Raw genomic sequence first — 24,398 nt, forward strand, 5'->3', positions numbered from 1 at the left:
ATATAGCTTATTGAATCATGAATGCATAGAAAAAAGATACTAGACATAGCTTATCGAATAATGAACACAAAGAAGATGGTAAACACTAACCAGATCTATTGTGTCATGAACGCCGAGTTTTCATACTATAAGCCTAATTGAAGTGAACATTTAATTAGCTGTTATTAACTTACTGCTTTCGGTGATGCTGGTTGCTCGGCACCCTTTTTCTTTTTTGATCCTACGCACTGTGGAGGACAAAAGAGACAGATTTGGGAATTTGTTCTTAATGAGACTAGGAATTGTGGCAAAAATAAAAAAGGAGGAAGTTTTGCTCTTCAGGTTTGTACAACTCATGGAGACTGTTCAGGTTTGTACAACTCATGGAGACTTCAGGTTTGTACAACTCACGGAGACTGTTCAGGTTTTTACAACTCATGGAGACTGTTCAGGTTTGTACAACTCATGGAGACTATTTAGGTTTGTACAACTATGGAGACTATTTAGGTTTGTACAATTCATGGAAACTATTCAGGTTTGTACAACTCAAAGAGACTATTCATGTTTTTACAACTCATGGAAACTATTTAGGTTTGTACAACTCATGGAGATTATTCAGGTTTGTACAACTCAAGGAGATTATTCAAGTCTGTACAACTCATGGAGACTGTTCAGGTTTGTACAACTCATTGAGACTATTCAGGTTTGTACAACTCATGGAGACTGTTCAGGTTTGTACAACTCATGGAGACTGTTCAGGTTTGTACAACTCATGGAGACTGTTCAGGTTTGTACAACTCATGGAGACTATTCAAGTTATCTCACGTTTGTAGGCCCTAATTTTACTGTTTCTATTCTACTTGAATATTTGTGTATTAATAGTGTCAACATATTTTGTTAACACTTCAGCTTGTTTATCAGATGTATTTGTAAATAGTCCAAGTTAATTTATAAAACGCTGACATATTTTTTTCTAAATCGGCTACTATGAGTTTATCAGGGGGAAGGGGGAATGGAGGAGAGAAAAAAATCAACAAGGAAGGGGTTAATAAATGTTTAATAAACATTTGAAAGCAAAGAATAGCTGAATTACAGTAATTGAGTGTCATAAATGCACGTACCCTTTTAAAATTGGGTGTGTCGAACAGAAGCTGTAGTATAGTATTAAGGACCTTATGAAGGGAGAAATTTTGGACTAGAACAGACTAATGACACTGTTTAAGGCCGTCTATGACAAAGTGGTATTATTAAGGTACGGGTAACGAGCAATAATGATCTCTTTACGTGAATTGATAGCACAAGTCAATTAACTTTATTCTTTCTAATGATTCAGAAAAACAAAACAACCGCTTTTTAAAACATACGGATCAATACCCAGTCGCGAATATCCAAGTGAAGAATGTTTTCAAATCATTGGTTTAGGTCGTCTTTTAGTAGTTCTTAATAAGCATATAAAACAATAGTGAGGAGAGATTTGATTATTATTGGATAAACTGATTTCTAGTGAATTGTATACGATTTCATCTTTCTGCGGACCCCGTACGGACGTCTGGCGGACCTCTCTGGGTCCGCGGAGGAAAGTTTCGGGAACATGGGCTAACATACCTTTTTCCTTCGAGAGTAAACTAACAATGTAATTTAATGATCCTTTAAAGTTTGTAAAGTTTTTTTTTCTGCATTAGTCACCAAGTTATAAAAAAATATAGAAATCTAGGACTTTATGTTTACTAATAAGCTGTCTGATTCAGGCAACCCGTTCCATATTTTATTCGCATTGGGAAACATATTAGGTCATGATATTTAGAGTCTAGATCCAGTCTATTGATCTGTATTTTTAAAAATAAAAATTCATGTGTGTATTGTTCACTTTGTTTTTTAAAGTTAAAAAAAAATATTCTAAATGTAGACATATCTAATTATCTCTAGATATTCATAGGCCTATGTAGATTAAGTCCTGGACTTTTATAAGGCTATTTGGATTACCACTCTATGCGTGAAACAATGAGAATAAAATCTGGTAAGCATAAGTCTAAAATTTAGAAAAGTCTATAGTCTAGTCAAGATTACTCAAGATTTAAATCTATTCTATATTGAGGCCTATATTTATAGAATTGATCTAGTTGTACTTATAAATCTATCTAGATTGTTTAAGGCCTACTATTTTCTATGTTTATCTTCAGCCCAAGGAAAATAGACTAATAATCCAGATCTAGAAATATAGCCACACACACACACACACAAGGATATTACTACTAGATCTAGATCTATCTACCTAACCTTTTTAAGATAAAAAAAAAACAGGTGTTTGGTCACCGGAAGTAACTGGCTACTCGGATGTCACCACAATTGTCTTGATCGAACCACGCCCGCTCTTCAACTCCAGCTGTCCTGCACGAGTTTTTGGTTTTTATTTGTTTAGAAACGTCTGAAACTCAGACATTACATCTAGACTCTAGATATCTATACCTTTTAGATCTATTAGAGATTCGATCTAGACTCGAGACTAGAAGAGCTAGACTCCAGTCACAAAGAGTCCACGTTAAGACAATTCAACATATGCGCGAATAGATCTAGATGTAAGCCTAGAAAATATTTCTAGATCTAGATATTGATTATAAGACGTTGTCACGCGTATTGTCACATAGCCCTAGAGACTAATCATCTAATGCCAATGGCCGCAACACTGGACTAGATCTAGATTTATACCGGTACACTTTTATCACTTTAGTTTTGAAATGCATATGCTACTAACGATTGCGCTAAGTCCGGTAAAAATAAAATTTTATCATAAAAACAAATGCAATGCTTACCCCCATATTTGTATCCCGCCCTGATACTTGTTTGTGGCAAAATTTCAACAATCTTTTACATATTAGATATCATTTTATTAACAAGTATATCTTCGTGGCATAAATATGTTGTATTATTCAAGGATGCGTTGACGTCACAGTCTCCAGAGTGCGTCACGGTTTATAGCGGTTCTCTTATTCAAAGAGGAAGGAAAATCTATTTTTAAACATTTTTCGGAAATGTGTACTTCGCACCTATTATTGACGCGAAGCAGTTGCTAAGCAGATTAGCATAGACAATTGCAATAAAAAATGCGACTCTTACATCTACATGACTATTGCCTTAGGCAATAAAGAAATGAAGTATGAAAAAGAAAAACGTGAAAATACTTTAAAACAAAACAAAACAACACCTCCCTAACACAACTAATGAATTTTAGATTTAAAAAAATAGGAGCATTTTTATCCCGCCCCAATTCCCTTCTCCCCCATTAGAAGACGATGCCAAAATGTTCCTGAACTCTTCAATGAAAAGAGCCTAGTTGCGGAAATATTCGAAGACGTATAGTCCGTTTAAGATATTTTCTAGTTCTCCAGCTAAATTTAAATTTCTTTTTATACCCGTACTTTGAAAAAAAAAAGTTTTTCCAGTGTGGCTAACGAGCTAGTAATTCTTGCCACAACGCTATACACCAACTTTCAAATTTCTAGGAAAATTTAGAGCCGTTTTTTGAGATCTGTGTCCACCCAGGTTTTTGAGGCCACCCATCCAGAAGTTTCCACGAAGTGCGAGCTAAATAGCGGTATTGTAAAAAGATCGGACACTCGCTACATAAGAGTAGGCCTCTATATTTAGAGAGCTCTCACGAAGGCCACGTGATTCACATTTGAGGCCCAAAGCCCTTGCCGAAGATAGACACAGAAGGCTAAAAGAATACTTAAATAGACAAAATATGCAGGTCACAAGTCGGTTTGCGTAGTCTTGTGAAACACTGCATTCATCCGTAATCTTTGGATTTTTCTAGCAAAAAAATAATTTTCACTACTTATTGAAAGTATTAGGAAAATATGTTTGAAAATAAAATGTCAAGCACAAATTAATGACCACTAAAATAAAAAAGCAGATGAAATAAGAGATTTCCAGGACATCCCAACAGCTAACTCTAATCTCAGTCAGATCTTAGTTTTGTAAAGTAAACACTGTGCACACGTATCACTTTCGATTTAATATAAATATAACTGACAAAATCTGTCTGTGCTAAAATTAGGCTACATTTGTAAGAAAATGATTTTGGTCAGTTATTATTTGTGACAGTCTTAATGACTCCGTTATTATGGAAGCATGTTTAAAACTAACAGGAAATAAATAACATTATGGGGGCTTGGTTGTAACACGTGATGAAATGGAGAGAGCAACTGCTTCAACTGTTCCTTGGATAAGGAAAAGCAATGACGCAATTAAAGACGATGATTTCAGACATCCTTGTCAACCCAATGTAACATAATAAACCATCTGTTCCTGTTACGTATTTTATTTGTTTGAAACACTAATTTGTAGGCAACAAACGCTAAATAATATTATTTTAATAAAATAATACGATTATATTGGCAAAAGATTATGTAATTCGGGAAATAATTCATCTAAGGAGACCACTTATGTCACATAAAACATTTGATTTTTTAGGCTGTTAGCTATAGACTCCCAAACTACAAACACTAAAATAGCCATTTTTCTATTCTAAAATGTTATGCGACATCATTAGCAATATAACTACAACTAGTAGGCTACATACTAAATTAAAAATATAGATCATCAATGTGTAAATGTAGGCTATTTTTCTTAATTCTCAGAAATTGACGTCTCATCTGTAAATTCATTTTTATTAACCTTCAAATTCAGTATTTTCTCATGGGCGTTACACGACACGACTTAATATTTTTGGGTTCTGTAAAATATTATATTTTCTAATACATGGACCTCACAGAAGTCTAAATAAAGAAAATTATTTAGGGTCAAAAATGGTTTATTCTGTTGGCTATGTTAAATAATTCCTGCAGGAATGTAGACTACTTTTATCTGTACAGTAAAATATACTAATCGGCTACTGAGCAACTGCTGACGCATTTTATGTTAGTGCCTTTTAAAAAATCTATTGGTATCTATAACGAAAACACACAAACATACACAAGGTTAAAATTATGTTTTTAATTTATGTATTTTTTCCACTTATAGGTGAATGTAAGAATCTATCCTTCACTTAAAAACAAACAAACACCTACTGATTCGGAGGATGGGGGGGGGGCGTTGCAAGTTTCTGTTATTTGATTGAAGGTTAGTCTAAGAGTCAAATGAAGGGTTAAGATGAGCGTTGGTGTTCAGCATTGGACTATAGAAGCTTGTTGCCAGGTGCTTAGGGCGCGTATAAGGCGATTTCTGATGCTACCATGAGGAAAGTAGGGAAGATATATTTTGGTTCTGTTTGCTGAAAAGAATCTGATGAAACTACGAAGGGTTCTATCGCAGTTTACGGGAATAAATAGAGGTGTAAATGTTGAAGAAAGGGAAAGAAGTGTGGACAGAAAAGAAGTATATTTTTTGAGTGAGTTCCAGCTTGTTTACATTATAATTTCACTTCTTTTTCTGCATGTATCTACTTGGAATGAAGAATGTAAAGCGCCTGCATCGGTTTAGTTTTATTAGCTGTTTGGAGCTACAAACCAACAACCGGGCATTAATACGGACTGAGGTATGTTATAGAGTAAAGTGCGAAGTTCGAGCAGTCCCGATTTGACAAGAGGTTCGAACAGTTCACTTTTTATTGCTATAACTTTTTTATTTGAATGTTTACCAAATTACTACTATATTGCTACTGTGCATGCACCTTTTTTCTTCACTTCCGACACATACTATTTCCTTTTCCTTGTAAAGACTAAGTTCATGGTGAGGTCAAACTCAGGAGGTGTGGAATTATTCTTTTTTACTACCCGGTAGTGAAGGAAATGGGTAATGGGCTTAATGCTATTTTTAAGTCTGATGGCTCATCAGCTCAAAGTGACATTTGAAGTTGTGGAGGGTGGGAAATTATGCAATGGATGGTGTTCTTGCGCTGGAGTAAGTGGAGGGTGGGAAATTATGCAATGGATGGTGTTCTTGCGCTGGAGTAAAAAGAAAATGACTTTATAATAAAAATTAAATATTTAAACATGTTTTTAGATATATTTTCTTTGGTCTGTTCGAACCTTCCATCAACCCGATCGAGCTTACTAACTGGGGAAAAATCCGCTCGAGGAAAAGTACGCTTGGCGATACTTACCCTACACCTCTTTGACTTCGTATTTAATTTTAACTAAGCCTAGTGATACATTAAATCCAACTTATTTTTATAGAAAAAAGGACGAGAAATTCAGAGATACCATCAGTTTTTTCATAGGTCAGACAGTTACGGTGCTATAAAAATCCAAACTTGAAAATTGCTGCCAGCGGGCTTAATGCGCTCGTTAAATTTAATTTGTTGAAAAAAAAATGTTAAAAGATATAATGACGTCCAAATATTCAAATTCGGAACTTAAGAGCTGCATTTTTTTAAATTTTGCTCTCAAAATTCTTTACAATAAGAATGTTCAGAGTGTCCATGAACACGTTCTACAATAAAAAATGGTGTATATCGAAATGGACTAATATAAAAGGGCCCTATTTTGAATTGCTGTTCTTTTTTTTTTTCGCCATAAAATATATTTCAATATTTCTCTATATTTCTAGTGTATGATCACAAAGACATATAATGACAATATGCTTCAAAAAAAATAATAACTCGACCTCGTGTCTACGCTAGTGATATACGCCAAAAAAGTTTTGCTAGTTGTTCAATATTAATAAAATCAGTATCAATTAAAAGAAAATGTATTGTTTTCACCTGCTTCAAGTGCTATTCATTCACATGAGCAATAAATACCACTGAACTACATTATACATATATTAGGTTCCGTATTCCTAAACATTATTTTGTCATATATAGCGTTAGATGTTTATGTGGTCTAAACTCTCTCTCTCTCTCTCTCTCTATATATATATATATATATATATATATATATATATAAATATATATATATATATATAAATATATATATATATATAAATAAATAATATATATATATATATATATATATATATATATATATATATATATATATATATATATATATATATATATATATATATATATATATATATATATATATATGCATATATAATATTTATACGCCGGCTACACTCGATGATTTGTTCCCACGCTTAATATTGCTAATTATGACCGGAACTAAATAAACGGGTCAAATTATAACTTTTACCCCAACGTACCTTTGGCCCATCAATCGCAATGTATCTGACATGAAGTATTAATTTCACTTGAAACGACCCGCTTTATAAAACCTCCAGCCTGGGCAAACTCATACGCTTTTGGCCTAAATATTATTTTGTACTTATCTGCCCCCCCTCACGCTCTACAACAAATATAACATAGGCCTACAATCTCTTGACTTTTTTTTGACGAAATCGAAACATTCAGTATACTCTTTTCAACCGGAATCTCCACACACACAAACACAACTTCACTTATTTCGACCATCTTTTTTATTACAGTGACACCCCTTAATTTTTTAAAGCATCATTTCACACTTTCAACTTTTGAATTCTAGATCTTACACCTTTGTTTAGTTTTACCTTTTTTTTGCTTTCATTAATCATGAGAAGCAAACATTCCTTTGGACCGCCAGAGGAAAACAAATTAATTCCCATTTGAATTTCCCCCTTCCCGTTCCCCACAAGACATTTATTTTGGCATTGCGACTAAAAAAACGATGCGGTTTCGATCATTAAAATATCTGAGTTACCCTATAGCCCAAGTGATAGATCTATATATATATACGTGACAATTTAGAACAAAAATATGTTTTATAGAGTGTACTCACCAAATCTACCTTCGTCTTGGTTTATCTTTTTCTCTTGATTGTGACTGCTGTGGTTGGGGCTGTGGTCTAAAAGTTTGGAAATAAAAACAGTTTTTACTGACTTGGTTATTGTCTAGCTGCATGCACATACCTCCAAAATAAAAATAAAAATAAATGTCAGAACAGTTTTTAAAGTACCATTAAATACGTACCATAAATGGGCTGCTTTTATTAAGTAAAGTACCCCTCTAACAACCTGCTACTAGGGGAGGGGACTGGCTTTAATGGCTTTGGGGCAAAGGCCCTGTAAGGCAGTCACAGAATGAGCCACTTTGAAAGAAATGACTTCCTATGTTTCCTATTGATATTGATGGTGAGTGATCAAGACGTTCGACGAGCCATGGATTTAGACTATTATAAACGATGTGTCACAGACTAGTTGGTTGATGTAGACGGTAGAAAGAATATTTTCATGTCGCTCCTTTTTTACAATACCTCTAGACAAGTCATAACTTCATGGAGGGCGGAACCTGGACGTGATCTCAAAAACGTCTCTAACGATTTTGTCTAGCTCGTTGGCCACTTGTAGAAAATATCAAAGTATCACACGCGTTAATTTAAAAACAACTATTACAACAAACAATGTCAATCTATATGTTATACAAATACAGATATGTCAATCTATATGTTATTCAGTTACAGCAATGTCAATCTATATGTTATACAAATACAGATATGTCAATCTATATGTTATTCAGTTACAGCAATGTCAATCTATGTTATACAAATACAGATATGTCAATCTATATGTTATTCAGTTACAGCAATGTCAATCTATATGTTATACAAATACAGATATGTCAATCTATATGTTATTCAGTTACAGCAATGTCAATCTATGTTATACAAATACAGATGTCAATCTATATGTTATACAAATACAGATATGTCAATCTATATGTTAAACAGTTCCAGCAATGTCAATCTATATGTTATACAGTTACATCAATGTCAATCTATATGCTAAACAGCTCCAACAATGTCAATCTATATGTTATACAGTTACATCAATGTCAATCTATATGCTAAACAGTTCCAGCAATGTCAATCTATATGTTATACAGTTCCAGCAATGTCAGTCTATATGCTATACAGTTACATCAATGTCAATCTATATGCTAAACAGTTACAGCAATGTCAATCTATATGTTATACAGTTACAGCAATGTCAATCTATATGTTATACAGTTCTAGCAATGTCAATCTATATGTTATACAGTTCCAGCAATGTCAATCTATATGTTATACAGTTACATCAATGTCAATCTATATGCTAAACAGTTACAGCAATGTTAATCTATATGTTATAAAGTTCCAGCAATGTCAATCTATATGTTATACAGTTACAGCAATGTCAATCTATATGTTATACAGTTCCAGCAATGTCAATCTATATGTTATACAGTTCCAGCAATGTCAATCTATATGTTATACAGTTACAGCAATGTCAATCTATATGTTATACAGTTACAGCAATGTCAATCTATATGTTATACAGTTACATCAATTACAATCTATATTTTATACAGTTACAGCAATGTCAATCTATATGTTATTCAGTTACATCAATTACAATCTATTTGTTATACAGTTACAGCAATGTCAATCTATATGTTATACAGTTACAGCAATGTCAATCTATATGTTATACAGTTCCAGGAATGTGAACCGTGTTCGTATAGGTTGTCATAATCGGCCCTGGCATTAACATACTTTTCGGTTCACAAATAGCCTTATGGTGACATTCATTCGAACCCTTCCTCATAATATGTAGCCTTTCATTTTGATAATGATTGCGTGAGTTTACGTAACGTTCTGTATTGACAACATTTCCGTACATTTCTGGTTGATTGGATTCCTGATATATCAATGTGAAATAAAAATAATGCTACCAGCGCAGTCTTAAATAGTTTTTTTTTTTACGCGTTTGAAAATGGAACTTGACGTGAAAAGTTTTTTCTATCGTATACATTAACATTTATGGGAATCAACACTCAAGATTTTTTTATCATTGATCTACACGCTGACACATCGTTTATGATTGTCTAATAAAGAATTTCCAAATGTTCTTGAATCCTGATGCTTATTCTTCACAAATTTCAGTACGCAAAACTTTCGTCCACAAGCTAAATGCATGCATGACATCCCATAACCAGTACATCAGCTTGGATCCCTTCCAGACAGCAGTAGACAGGCCGATGGAGGGAAGCATTGACTCAACTCTAAATTACACAATTACAACGGGAAATGTATAAGGTCTCTCGTGATACATTCATTAGGCCTATGTTTACACATTCACACTTATATGTGTCGAAAAAGACTGTAATAATTTTTCTTACACTTATGTCATGGTTCGCACCATCCTATCAGAGCCAGCCTTAGATAATTGGATTAGATTTGGATTTTTGGCACATCGGCACAATGTAGGTCACGCTGTGCCCATAACCCCTCAAGGGTTTCCTCCCCTATATAGGTCAAGTGCTAAGAGTTACACTACTGGGGTATTAAAAATAAGGTCCACAGACAACTCTAATAGTAAACATTATAATAATCTAATAAAAATCTGTTGTAAATATGTATATATTTATAGGTACTTTGCCCGATCTCAACTCAAATTTTAGTAGTCAACCCCCCCTCCCGAATAAAGCCCAGTATTTTCCCAGGATCAAAGCAATCAAACAGTGTTTTGACATTGTCTGTTCTAAAATAGTTCCCTCTAATATCCTGGTCTCTGGGGCAATCAAGGAGGATATGTTCTACGTTAATAGAAAAATAAACAATAAATTGTGAACAAAAATAAATTACGCTATTTATTTAAAGCCTAGTTAGGCTAGTGTACTCCAACAATTACATTAGACAAAAGTTTCACTATTTTTTCTCTAAAAAAAAATGCTCAGAGTTCTGTGCGAGGGCCCCACCAATCGGAGGCCCTAGGCGGCTGCTTAGTTTGTCTATGCCTAAGGCCGGTCTCGATCCTCTGCAGCTTCTTCATGCACTGTGGGTGCAAATTTGGTAGTAGTTTGGGCATCTGTGGCTAAAAGCACGGTCTGTAGGTGTAGACTTTTAGATTATTACAAAAATGTGTTAGGCAAGTAGTACCACTGTAATGTCTGGAATAGAGTTAGCCTAGTACTATACGGTACAATCTGCCAAAGATAGTTTCTAAACGGCAAGACGAGGACTAATCACGACACCCCTAGGGCTTCTTTAAAAAAAATATTTTACAGAAAGCGGTCAATTCAGCGGCTTTCTCACCGGCCCATGGCATTTTGCCCTAATGACCATATAGCCAGTCGGCCCATAATATCAACCTTTCTGTTATACATTTATATCAAGCTAATATGCTATACTAGCTGTATAATCACATCTTTCTTAAAACTTATACTTACAGAAATGTCAAGATAAATGTTATACATCTATAGGTTATAGTTACAGCTTTTTCAGTGTATAAGTCAGGGGCAGACAGGCTATGTAGGTATTTGGGCAAATGCCCGGTGGGCCAGTACCCAATAGGGCTGGTAGGGCCACAGAAATGGCCGCATGAATGTCAGTAAATTGTTTTTAAGTTTTATAACATTCTCTTAAAAGCAACTTTTCAGTGTTGTGATTTTAAAACATCTTATAGGCTACACTTTTTAAAGTCTAATAATAATCTAAAGCATTGTCGTAAATACCCTACAAACGTATACAGTGCTTTTAGTAGAAGTCCATACCTTATACATACTAAACGACAAACAAGAAGCTTAATGCCTTTATTTCTAGAGATCGTTTGTGTGAATATATTCTAAAGAATCTATAATGGGACCAAAAACAAGATTCAAAGTTCTATAGATAACATGTCCAGTCACATACGAATTCTTATTGGTTTGGTGAATAAGTCTCATGATCTCGCGTTTGCTGAGCTACGAAGTCCTTCATAAATAACAATTATTATCTTGAACAGTGTAGCAATGCGTTGATTGAAATAAAAATGCAAAATAATTGAAAAAGAAGCAGATAAAAGATAAAAAGTAACTATTGCTGAGATCCTGTGCAAAAATTTTTTTTCTCACAAGTACTAGAGATTCACCAACCTAATGATGACAGCATTTATGAATGAGCAGGCTCAACGCCATAAGACGACAAAGATCTAGACTGAAGTCTTTGAGGCGTTGTTATAATACAAAACAATTTTGACAACATTTGTTTTACTGAACGTGAGAATATTAAATTACCTTCTAACAAGTGAACTTAATTTGTGTGTGTGTGTGTGGCCAGCTCTAAGATGCAGACAGTCAAATTAGGTTTCTAAGTTATTGAGACAGCAGTCAGTGTATGGCCTTGTGAGTAAAGATCCCCTTTGAGACCTTAAGTGCTACAGGGCAAATGATGTTATCTGTCATCTGTTTCATTTTGCCAACGTTAAACGAGCAAGTTTCATGTGTCCAGCACAACGACCAACCGCCTTTACTTTCCCCAGGTTCAGATGATGGATGAAGAATTGTATTTGTAAATTGAAGTCCATATGCCTGAGAAAATGGCAAGGAGTGAAACTGAATCATAAACTATATCTTTATTGATGGAGGACCTTCAGATGACTTGAATGTGAATGTTAAGTACATATGTTAATGTATATGGTAGCAGGTTTTTTTTCACATTAAGAGATTTCCCATTCCAAGTGTTATACTTTATTCATTTAGTAATTGAGCTTATTCGATTAGATCCTTTCAAAATCATCTAACAAATTATTCATATAGCAAACTACTTTCTATACAAAATTAAACTTTACACAATGCTCTTGATGAAAGATGTAATTGGATGCTCATCGTGTGGCATCTAATTTGTGGGCCGGATTGTATAGAAATGCCCCGGCCGATTTCGACATCTAGTCCGCCCCTGGTATAAGTTAGAGTTACAGCTATGTCAATGAAAACGTTATAGTTACAGCTACGTAAATGGTTAAATCGGCAACAATATGATTACCAGTGGAATTACCACCACAGTATTAATTGTTAAAGAGTTTCATGTGACAGATTTATTATTGTTAGTCAAGATCTATTACAAATTAATTACATCATTGATCCAAACTAATTGATACATTTAGACTTAATATTTGATAATATAAGCTTTGTTTGTTTTTCAAGTATTTTTATAATGCTACTAGACATATGTTACCCGCGACCCGCGGCCCGCGGGTCTTTATTTGCGCATTACTGTCGATATAGTCACTGAGAGTGTTTTGTAAACAATTAAACGAAATAATAGTGTAATAAGTAAAGCGAATGTGTCAATGTAAAAATAGTGTGAATGAAGCTATCAAATCAGAATAGCTAATAGGCTTAAATCCATTTGTTCAAATTCAAACATTTGCTTGTAGGCCTACATATTTGATTAAAATTTGAGATGAATAGACTTAATTTTGTATGTTCATGTGTTAAAGTATAAAGTAGATCTTTAGGTAGACATAGATCTATTCTACACTAATCTAGAGTTAAAAATTGGCTTTTATAGAGTTCATTCTGTGTTGCGCATGCGTGACCTTTTTTCATGAATGAATATAGGCCTATCTCAACACGGCTACGCAGCTTTAGCGAACGAATGTATTAAAAATGCTTAAGTGCCTTAAGAAAAACAAATTTGAATGTTAATTTGATTAAAATATGAAATGAATGGACAATAATTAGTATGTTTATGTGTTAAAGCATAAAACTATCTTTGCGAAAAGAAGTTTTATCATCTTAGAGTTCAATAAGAGTTTTAGACCTAGGCCTAGGAATAGACTCAGTAGAGAGATGTGTTAATGTATAACCATTTGGTAATGTCTAATGAAAGAATGTTCGCCAGGAAATCTGTAGTCACAGGAACTAATTTATGTAAAAAATGCTTTTGAATAATCAAGTGGATTGGATTTAGATGTATGTTAAAGTTGGCTAATGATCCTTTCAAGTTTTTCTCTTTCGCTACGAAAATAAAATTAGTTTTGCGAAAATGGGTTTACCCGCAGTCGATACATTCTTATCTATTAAAAACGAAAAGAGCGATAGCTTTGTTAAATGAATGGGATTATAAAGTGAACAATTAAACGAAATAATTTTTAGTAAGCGATTCATGAATGAATATAGATCTAGGCCTATCTCAACTCGGCTTCGCAGCTTTCGTAAACGAATGTAGCTTTAGAAAACCAAATTTGAATGTTTATTTGATCAAAATATGAAATGAATGGACTATAATTAGTATGTTCATGTGTTAAAGTATAAAACAATCTGTGCGAAGAGAAGTTTTATCATCTTAGAGTTGAATTAGAGTTTTAGATCTAGGGATGGGATTATAAAGTAAACAATTAAACGAATTAATTTTTAGTACGCGATTCATTATGGTGTTGTCTAATGAAAGAATGTTCGCTAGGAAATCTGTAGTCACAGATATAAGGAACTAATTTATGTAAAAAATGCTTTTGAAACACAAAATTTAAGGTTAATTTTATTATATAATGAAATCAATGGATCTTCTTTTGTATTTTCATGTGTCAAAGTAAAAAAATATGTGCGCAAAGTATATTTCTTAAAATTAGATCTAGGTCTAAATCCGTTCGATCTTTTCTCATGTCAACATTGTTAACCATGGCCTAGATCCATAAAATACTATAGCTGTAATAGAGTCGGACAACTTTATTTTTTTTGAGGGTCTTACATTTGTTTTAGGGCTACAATACATTCACTAAGGTCTAAGTTGGTACCCAAGGAACATTCCTGCCTAGTTTTATCAAGATTGGTCAAGCGGTTTTGATGTCTATAAGTAACATACATACATACATACATACCCCTCACATTCTACTTTATAATATAGATTAACTGTCTTTATGCGCTATGAACCAATCACTTGTCTGGACAAGTTGGGAAAAGGATTATCTGGTTGAAGGTTACTGTGATCGCTTTTTAAATGTATGTTATTTTTAAAAAGTTGTTCGATTTATATTCGAACTCGACGGCTCAAACCTCCTTAATCCAATACACTAACCACTTTACCAGCGAAGTGCTTATGAAAATTAAATTTGAGTTTTTTAGTTTTTTGGCACATCGGCACACTTTAGTCCATGTCGTGCCCGTAATCCTTAAAAGGTTACTCTTTCTTCATACCACAAGGGTATACATTTTATTTAATTAAGTTATTAAAAACAAGGTCTATTCACAGCACTGGCGGATCCAGGGGGGTGCGGTAGGTGAGATCGCCCCCCCCTCCCCAAGTGGGGGGGGAGGACGAATTTTAGTAAAGAAATCACACAATTTGTATTCGAATTTATTAGTTATGTTAATAATATATACTAATTATTTATATTTCAACCTATTTTTAGATTATTTCGCCCCCCCCTCTCTAGTATGAGGGCCGATTTGGTGGGAGGGGGAGGTGGCGATGGCATCAATCCCGCCCCCCCCCCACCATAAACTTTCGAGTGTGGGGGCGGTCCAATTTATTTGTAGAAATCACAGCTTGTTAACGGAATCAATTAAATATCTATATAAGTAAAACTTGTTATTGATATTTTAAACCGATATATATTATATTATATATTATGTCGTTCCCCTGTTAGTCGATTTGGAGGAGCGGTGGGGGGGGGGGCGAATACATCTACTGCCCTTCCAAAGGTGATTGCTTCTACTGCCCTCCCCACCCTAGCCCTCTGAATGGGGGGGGGGGCGGTCCTATTTTTATGGAGAAATCATAGTTTGTGAACAAAATTAGTTGAATTTCTATATAATATAAGCTACATATTGATGTTTGAACCCATTTGTAGATGTGGTCGAGCACATACTCTGATCTCAAGTTTTATCATTAGTAAATATAAAATAAAAAAGGGTTGTAACAGGTGGGAGGGGCAATACATGCAATCGCCTTCCGATCATCGGACAAACCACAACATTTTCTTTTTGTATTTTAGTTAATTAAGAAATTACAATTAAAGTCACTAATATAATTTATATATGCTATAAATTAAATTCTTTTATCGAGTCACCCGACCCCTTATTCTTTAATGCCAAACACAATCAATAGCAGAAATTATAAAAAAGAGCAAGGATTAACGTTTTCACTCTATCGCCCCCTCCCCTTTCGAGACGAAAACATGACGTTTTAAAACAGAAATGTCAAATATGGCGACACAGTTTGCGTAATTGCACACGAATTTATCTTAGTTATTTTAAGAGATACCTTTTTTTTGTTGAAAATTTAGAATTCATACGAAAGTTTTCATTATAAGATTAACAATTTAGACGAGTTCTTAACCCAAATATTATTTTCCTAGTCATATTTTTCCAACCTTTACTCATGCTGATATTGTTGTTGTTTAAAAAAAATTGGGACTATAACTCACTATAGCAAACATACATTTAAATCCTAAAAATGAAAAAAAAAAATTAGAGAAGAATCTAATTGGTTCACTTAATTTCTCAAAAAGGTCCCTTTTTAATAGGATAAATTATGAGCTGTAGATGTCAGGAGAATGCATTTCTGCAATGAAGAATACATGAAAACGCTTTTGAAGTCGGGGCGAAGAAATGGGGGAGCTTACAGCGCTCCCCCAAACTCCCTAGCTGTCAAGAGAAAGGCCTCAACATGGCTGTTTTATTTTTGGGGGATAATTTTTTTTCGGCGGCGATCCTCAAAGCCTTAATTCAAATATGTGTGGTATCTTAGCTTTTCAAGGAACAAATCGGTTGTATTCGCAATGTAGTAAGGGCCTATAAGTTCATATTACAATATTTTTCAAGTAAAACATTTCCAAAAGGTCCTTTTTGAATTAGATGAATAATTAGCTGCACTGGACGTTAGGGTTAGGGTTTGGAAAAAAATCGCCCCCCCCCCCCTTTTACAAAGTTCTGGATCCGCTAGTGATTCACAGTTAAAATAGTAAAGGTAGTGAAAATTTAATAATTTAGATAGAAGAGAGCACCTGGTTGCATGCGGCTTCAGAACGACACATATGGAGGTCATCTACAAAGGCCGCAGGATACACAGTTAAGACCAAAAGAAAATCACCTGCCGAGGACAGACCTAGCCGGCGAAAAGAAAATCTAAATCCACCACCGGCGGACAATGGTTATGATCAGGGTCTGCGTATCCACGGGAGATACTGCATTCCTCATTAATCTACGGACTCGAAGGCTAGCCTTATTATTGTTAGTTTCAAACTTTTAATCGACTACCTTATTTTCAACACAAAGTATGAAGAGGACTAATTCAACGTATATTGCTATATATGTTAAGTACAATTTCTTTTCCTTGTTCGATACCAAACAAAATAATTCCCAATAATTGATTTGATTGATTAATTGATTAATGTTTTGTCATGTATAAGAAATAATTGTGTAAAAATTTTAACTTGATCTGAGATTGGGTGTGAAAGAAATAACGTGTACAAAAAATTTACCAGACAAACAGACAGATAGAGTGAGTTCATATAAGCTTTGTAAAAATTCATTCGTGACCTAGAACATAACATAAGTAGACTAAAATTGTCTTCAGTTGACCAATGTCATACTTTTTTTCTCGCTTTTAATGTACTCACACCAATCAATAATTTTAACAAAACACGACGTGTAAATAAATTGAAACTATTTGGTAAAATAAATGTATCTAAATCAATTATATGCCTAGTTCACTTAACATAACCTTTGTGTCTCCACGATGTTTTTGTTTTGGTGGGAGAGGTGAAACAGAGAGAGAAAGAAAGTGGTAGAAAGATAGCGCATGCTGTAGCACTAGATTGATATCTGTGGCTATTTCACTCCTTTGCTCATTTGATCAGACGCACAATTAAAGACGAACTAGAATTTTAATTGATCGGAAGCCATATGACTATCACCCATTATAAATTGTAGAAGAGCTATACGTGATAGTCAAATAGAAATGCACATCTATGAGTAGGATGGTCACATTTGACAGGGTATAAGAAGCCTCAAGAAATGTCAAAAATCGTTGAATGTTGTTGTGCCTCCAATGAGCGCTGTGTTTGTCTTCAAATTCCTGGTTTAGATCAGATTCAATGGATGGCTGACCACCATCATTAGTTTGTGGGGCAAGTTGAGCGCAATAAGACAGCACTGTAATGACATGTACCGGAGATTTCTTTTTATATAGCTTAGATCATATATAATATAATAATGTCACTTTTATAATTCTAATATTATGCACAAACAACCTATAAAATCAGAAACATTTCAGTTAATATATCTGTCAGTGGGTGGAATTAAAATAAAAGAAACCAGAAAGAAAGCTACATGCAAGATCCAAAATACTAGCCTTAATAGTATTATATAAAAAGAATACTTACTTAGAATTATTTTTGAGTGGTTCGGATTCATATTGGGACTATTTGCACACAGGTCTTAAAGGTTCAGGACATGGACGCCTTTGTGGTTTCTCTCCACATTCATCTTCCACATTCGAAAAATCTGCACATTCATCATCCGCAAAAACTTCATCGCACTCGTCTTTGATTTCTTCACACTCGTCATCCTGAGGCTTTTCTCCCTCAGCAGGAGGCTTTTCTTCACACTCATCATCATTTGGAGCTTTCTCTTCTGCAGATTCATCTTTAGGTTTCTCTTCACACTCTTCGTCTAATACTTCCGGGGACTCTTCACCTTCCTTTATTGGCGCTTCAGAACCTGCAGACTCTTCACACTCATCATCTACACTGGGTCTCAAGTCTGCACATTCGTCTTCATCGTAAGATTTCGACTCCTTGGCGTCTCCTGGAGGATATTCTTCACATTCGTCATCAGCAGGAGGCAGCTCTTCGCATTTGTCATCAGCAGGAGGCTGCTCTTCGCATTCATCCTTCTTTATTGGCTTTTCTTCACACTCGTCTTGCTGCTTTGCTGCTCTGCTTTGCTTCGGAGAATCTTTGGCCGATTTTCTATCTTCTCTACTTTTCTTTTTTTCAGCATCTCTTTTTTCTTTTTTCTGTTTTTCGCTCATACATTTCTCATCTTTCTCTCTTTTCTCTTCTTTTTTCTTTTCTTCTTCTTTTTCTCTATTACTTTCTTGTCTTTCTTTCTCTTCTTTTGCGCGTTGTTCTTCCTTTTTCTTTTCTTCTTTTTCCCTACATCTTTCTTGTCTTTCTTTCTCTTCTTTTGCTCGCTGTTCTTCCTTTTTCTTTTCTTCTTTTTCCCTACATCTTTCTTGTCTTTCTTTCTCTTCTTTTGCTCGCTGTTCTTCCTTTTTCTTTTCTTCTTTTTCCCTACATCTTTCTTGTCTTTCTTTATCTTCTTTCGCTCTCTGGTCTTCCTTTTTCTTTTCTTCTTTTTCCCTACATCTTTCTTGTCTTTCTTTATCTTCTTTCGCTCTCTGGTCTTCCTTTTTCTTTTCTTCTTTTTCCCTACATCTTTCTTGTCTTTCTTTATCTTCTTTCGCTCTCTGGTCTCCCTTTTTCTTTTCTTCTTTTTCTCTACATCTTTCTTCTTTTTCTTTTCTTTTTTTTACAGCTTCATTGTCATTATTGGAACTTTCATTTTGGCATTCAAGCTGTTCGTCTTGAACAATGTACGTGTTCTCAGGGGCAGTTAATTCTGACATTATTTACACAGTTAACCGAGTAGATCTAGAAACTAGAATACGTCTAGACTAGATCTAGATATTATGATATCTAATCTACTACTACTAGATTCTAGATCTAGCCTGTAGGCTAACACTAGATCTACTAACAGCAATTTCAGATCTAGAAAGTTTTTAAAAAGTAAACTAGATTTAGAGCTCTAACTCTAATCTAGTTATACTGACTAACCTGCAAAGAAACGTTTTTAGAACAACACCTAGATCCAGTTATTCTTTCCTAATATTCACCTATTTAATGATGTTATTAACGAAACCCTATGAAGATCCTGCTAGAAGCCTTTTAAGTCAATGTCGGCAAAATGTGCACAAAAAACTATGACGTCTGCATTTCATGACGTGTGCGCATTTCCCTTACAACTTTCCTTCGAGAGTATTATACATATTAAAAAATGAGACCAGCAATTTCTACTTCGCAAATGAACATCCACCTCCCTTATCTAGCAAGCAGGTCTGTGAAACTTTTGTGAAACTTTTCCAGCAGATTAGTGCGTGGCTCCCCAACGCGAAGCATTTTTTTCTGCATTCTGCGCTTCAGAAAAGCTTTCAACTGGTGTCTATAGCGACTTTATCATAGCAACATGTGCGCAGGACAAAGTCAAATTAATAATGGGGCGGCAAAGGCCGATGCTGAAGTATTGAAACATTCAAGTAACATGTAACGCACATACATCTGTGAAATGCTTGATCATAATTGTTTATCCCATTTTATTCTCTTTAATCTTTTAAACTGTGCGTGTCAAAAAGTTTCAAGGAGTCATATAGCACTGCCGTAAGGGTCGGATACGGCTGCTGGCCGTAGGTTAGGCACCCCTATGTTAAGCAACATGTCTTGTATCAAGCTTGTTTTGGTCACGCTAAAGAGTGACAGACTTCAACAGAACGAGGACTTGGCACGTGCCATTCTGACGTGATAAAAAGACTTAGGCAAATAGATCTAGAGACGTTTTGAGGAGGATATATCAAAACATCGTTAGGTTGACTTGCGTAAAAAGTCCGCAACAAAAAAGCCTTACTTAACACGAAGATGATCTTACGACGAATACCATAGGCCAGTGTGGCCTCCTGCTTAAAAACCTTCTTAATTTGACACCTTGCTGGTCTAAAACCTTCTCACCATCCCTTTTTATTGCCTTTTTTTTTACATGCACTCTTCATAGGATGAGAACAATTGCTTAATATTCGTCAGAACAATTCATTTCTAAAGAGTACAACGCAGGGAAATGCTAAATATCTCAAAAACAACAACAACAAAAACTAATAAACATCTTGTTTTTTTTTTCTAGTATACAGTAAACAAATATCTGCTTAACAGTGAAAAAAAAAGGGAATAAAAGAACAAGTTTTAATGATCATTCTTTAGGCCTACGTAAAGAGGGATTCCAAACATATGATAAATATATAAATATGCACAGAAAAACCGGACAATTGTATTATAAATGTATGTCTTTAAATTTCTTTTCCTTTTTACTATATTCTTAAAATTCTACCATACCCTATATCGGGAGCAGGTTACAGCGCTCCAAACGATGGTCAAGGAAGGGGGGGGGGGAGCGAACGATTTCTATCCTTTGGAGGAGCGCCAATAGTAAACGTTTGAGAAACACTGCTGCAAGCTCTAAATCTAAATTTTCTTGTCCAAAAAACTATTCAGGTCATGCTGTGTCCATTTTTTAAAACTAATCTACTCTAAAAACAATAATTAGTACTCTCGTGTCAGTAAATGTATTACTAAGCTAGTTTCATTAAACATTTTACTGTTCAAATAAAGTTAGTAATGGCTATTAGTACAGTGCTACTAATACAATTTTACGGGTACAGTATAGCCGGTGCAGTGTAATTGATTACTGCAGCAATGTTACTGTTGCAGTGTTATACTGTTGCTGTGTAACTGATTACTAATGCAGTGATAATATTGCGGTTTTACTGGGTTTGAGTTTTGAGTTTAGGCACATCGGCACAATTTAGGCGGTTTTACTGGTGCAGTGTTACAGGTGACTGGTTACTGGTGCAGTGTTACTGATTACTGATACAGTGATAATGTTGCGTTAGTGGTGCAGACCCACTGGTGCAGTGTTTCTGGTACAGTGTAACTGATTACTTATGTAGTATTAATGTTGCGGTGTTACTGGTGCAGTATAACTGATTACTGGTGCGATGTTAATGTAGCGGCGTTACTGGTGCAGTGTTACAGTTGCAGGGTTACCGGAGCAGTGTTAATGGTGCAGTGTTACAGTTGCAGGGTTACCGGAGTAGTGTTAATGGTGCAGTGTTACTAGTGCAGGGTTACTGGTGCAGTGTAAAGTAAAATGTTGAGGTTTTACTTGTGCAGTTTTACTGTTGCAATGTTACAGGGGAGTTTTACAGGTGCTGTGTTACATGTGCAATGTTACTGGGGCAGTGTTACAGGTTCAATGTTACTGGTGCAGTGTTACTGGTGCAGTGTTACAGGTTCAATGCTGCTGGTGCAGTGTTACTGGTGCAGTGTTACAGGTTCAATGCTGCTGGTGCAGTGTTACTGGTGCAGTGTTACAGGTTCAATGCTGCTGGTGCAGTGTTACTGGTGCAGTGTTACTGGTGCAGTGTTACAGGTTCAATGCTGCTGGTGCAGTGTTACTGGTGCAGTGTTACAGGTTCAATGCTGCTGGTGCAGTGTTACTGGTGCAGTGTTACAGGTTCAATGCTGCTGGTGCAGTGTTACTGGTGCAGTGTTACTGGTGCAGTGTTACAGGTTCAATGCTGCTGGTGCAGTGTTACTGGTGCAGTGTTACTGGTGCAGTGTTACAGGTTCAATGCTGCTGGTGCAGTGTTACTGGTGCAGTGTTACAGGTTCAATGCTGCTGGTGCAGTGTTGCAGGTTCAATGTTACTGGTGCAGTGTTACAGGTTCAATGCTGCTGGTGCAGTGTTACAGGTTCAATGCTGCTGGTGCAGTGTTGCAGGTTCAATGTTACTGGTGCAGTGTTACTGGTGCAGTGTTACAGGTTCATTGCTGCTGGTGCAGTGTTACAGGTTCAATGCTGCTGGTGCAGTGTTGCAGGTTTAATGTTACTGGTGCAGTGTTACTGGTGCAGTGTTACAGGTTCAATGCTGCTGGTGCAGTGTTGCAGGTTCAATGTTACTGGTGCAGTGTTACTGGTGCAGTGTTACAGGTTCATTGCTGCTGGTGCAGTGTTACAGGTTCAATGTTACTGGTGCAGTGTTGCAGGTTCAATGTTACTGGTGCAGTGTTACAGGTTCAATGTTACTGGTGCAGTGTTGCAGGTTCAATGTTACTGGTGCAGTGTTGCAGGTTCAATGTTACTGGTGCAGTGTTGCAGGTTCAATGTTACTGGTGCAGTGTTGCAGGTTCAATGTTACTGGTGCAGTGTTACTGGTGCAGTGTTACAGGTTCAATGTTACTGGTGCAGTGTTACAGGTTCAATGTTACTGGTGCAGTGTTGCAGGTTCAATGTTACTGGTGCAGTGTTGCAGGTTCAATGTTACTGGTGCAGTGTTACAGGTTCAATGTTACTGGTGCAGTGTTGCTGGTGCAGTGTTACTGGTGCAGTGTTACAGGTTCAATGCTGCTGGTGCAGTGTTGCAGGTTCAATGTTACTGGTGCAGTGTTACTGGTGCAGTGTTACAGGTTCATTGCTGCTGGTGCAGTGTTACAGGTTCAATGCTGCTTGTGCAGTGTTACTGGTGCAGCTATTGATACTTTCACAGACGATGAGGGGGATAAAAGGAAATAGAGAATGAAACAAGCAAAATATTTAAAAAATTCTTGCTTAAAAAACAAAAGCTTATCTAAGGGAAAGAACTTCACATTTAAACTATATCCCTCAATAATGTAGAATTTATTTTCCTTATTTGATATAAAGCAATTTTTTTTTCTTTCAGACCTTGTGGTCTATAGGGCAGATGATGTAAAAGTCATCTGTTTATGTGGCCTGCTCTTTACGAGGTGTCATGTGGCCAGCACAACGACCTACAGCCTTTACTTTTGCCAAACTATTTTGCTAATTAGTTTACTTTTAAACTGTCTTACATTCTGTTAGGTACAATAAATAACAGTTTCAACTTGATCCGAGAATGAGTGGGAGAAATAAGGTGTTCCATTATCTAAGGGGACGAAACTCTACATAATTAGCCGTATCTGTCAGTACTGAAGAATTAATTTACTTTATTGGTATCCAACAAAATAAAACTAGTTACCAGTCATTAGTTGACTAATTGACAAATTCATTGATTGATGTCTATGTCAATAAATAATTGTGTAAAGTTTCAACTTACTCCGAGGACGGGTGTGGAGTACAGACTTTGTACCAAACAGACAGTAAGTTGATATAAGTTTTGGAATGAAATAACAAGAGGTCGAGCGATATAGTTCAATCAAAACTTTTTGTTTGTCAACTATAAACACACTTGTTTTCCGTCTCCGACTTGATTTTTAATTTCAACTGACTTTCATCATTCATTGAAACACTCATCTGTAATGGTCTTACTCATGGTTGCATCAGAATATTTTCAGCCAATACAAGCAGGCACACATAACACTTAGTACCATTATTTTTATAATACTACAGTCACTCACTGAGCAGCTCACAGCGAATGTAAACGCCTTCTCAACTAAAACTAGTGAGACATTTATTAATGCAGAATAAAAGAATGAGCTTTTTCTATACAGAAATGAAAAAAAAAAAAAAGCACAATTTGTTAAATCCTTATTTAAAAACAAAGCTTATCTAAAGGGGAAGAACTCCGTCCTAAAAACTATACCAATCATTTATCATTTACAAGTTATTTCCCATATTCGATAGCAAACAAATAAAAATAAATCCCTTTTTTTTCAGCTTGAATGTGTGATAACGCTGGAAGTGTCGAAAGATTCTATTATTTGTTTCTTACTGTTTGAGGGTTGAGACTGTAAAGAATACTACGATTGACAATGTTCACATCTATGTGACACCCAATCTAGACAAATACCATCTTTTTCTTGTACCACAGCTTACGTTCATTTATTTTACGATATATGGATCTAGCTGCTTCTAAC

The 24,398-nt window shown here is 35.4% G+C and overlaps 1 protein-coding gene across 4 annotated transcripts in view; it reads right to left on the reverse strand.

The window, feature by feature from the left end:
* LOC106066445 (neurofilament heavy polypeptide-like) overlaps positions 1-24,398 on the reverse strand; it is a 34,076-nt gene that overhangs the window by 3,213 nt on the left and 6,465 nt on the right. The window contains exons 1-3 of one of the 4 annotated variants that reach the window (XR_008777859.1): positions 18,082-19,726; positions 7,737-7,802; positions 174-227 (exon numbers count right to left, since the gene is read on the reverse strand). The gene's annotated coding sequence lies outside the window, so the exon portion shown is untranslated. Of the gene's footprint in view, positions 1-173; positions 228-2,789; positions 2,950-7,736; positions 7,803-18,081; positions 19,727-24,398 lie in introns of those variants that run through there. The other 3 variants (XR_001217550.2, XR_008777858.1, XR_001217551.2) reach the window with 3 other exon arrangements.

This window comes from Biomphalaria glabrata, chromosome 5, assembly GCF_947242115.1.
Source record: "Biomphalaria glabrata chromosome 5, xgBioGlab47.1, whole genome shotgun sequence".
NCBI lineage: Eukaryota > Metazoa > Mollusca > Gastropoda > Planorbidae > Biomphalaria > Biomphalaria glabrata.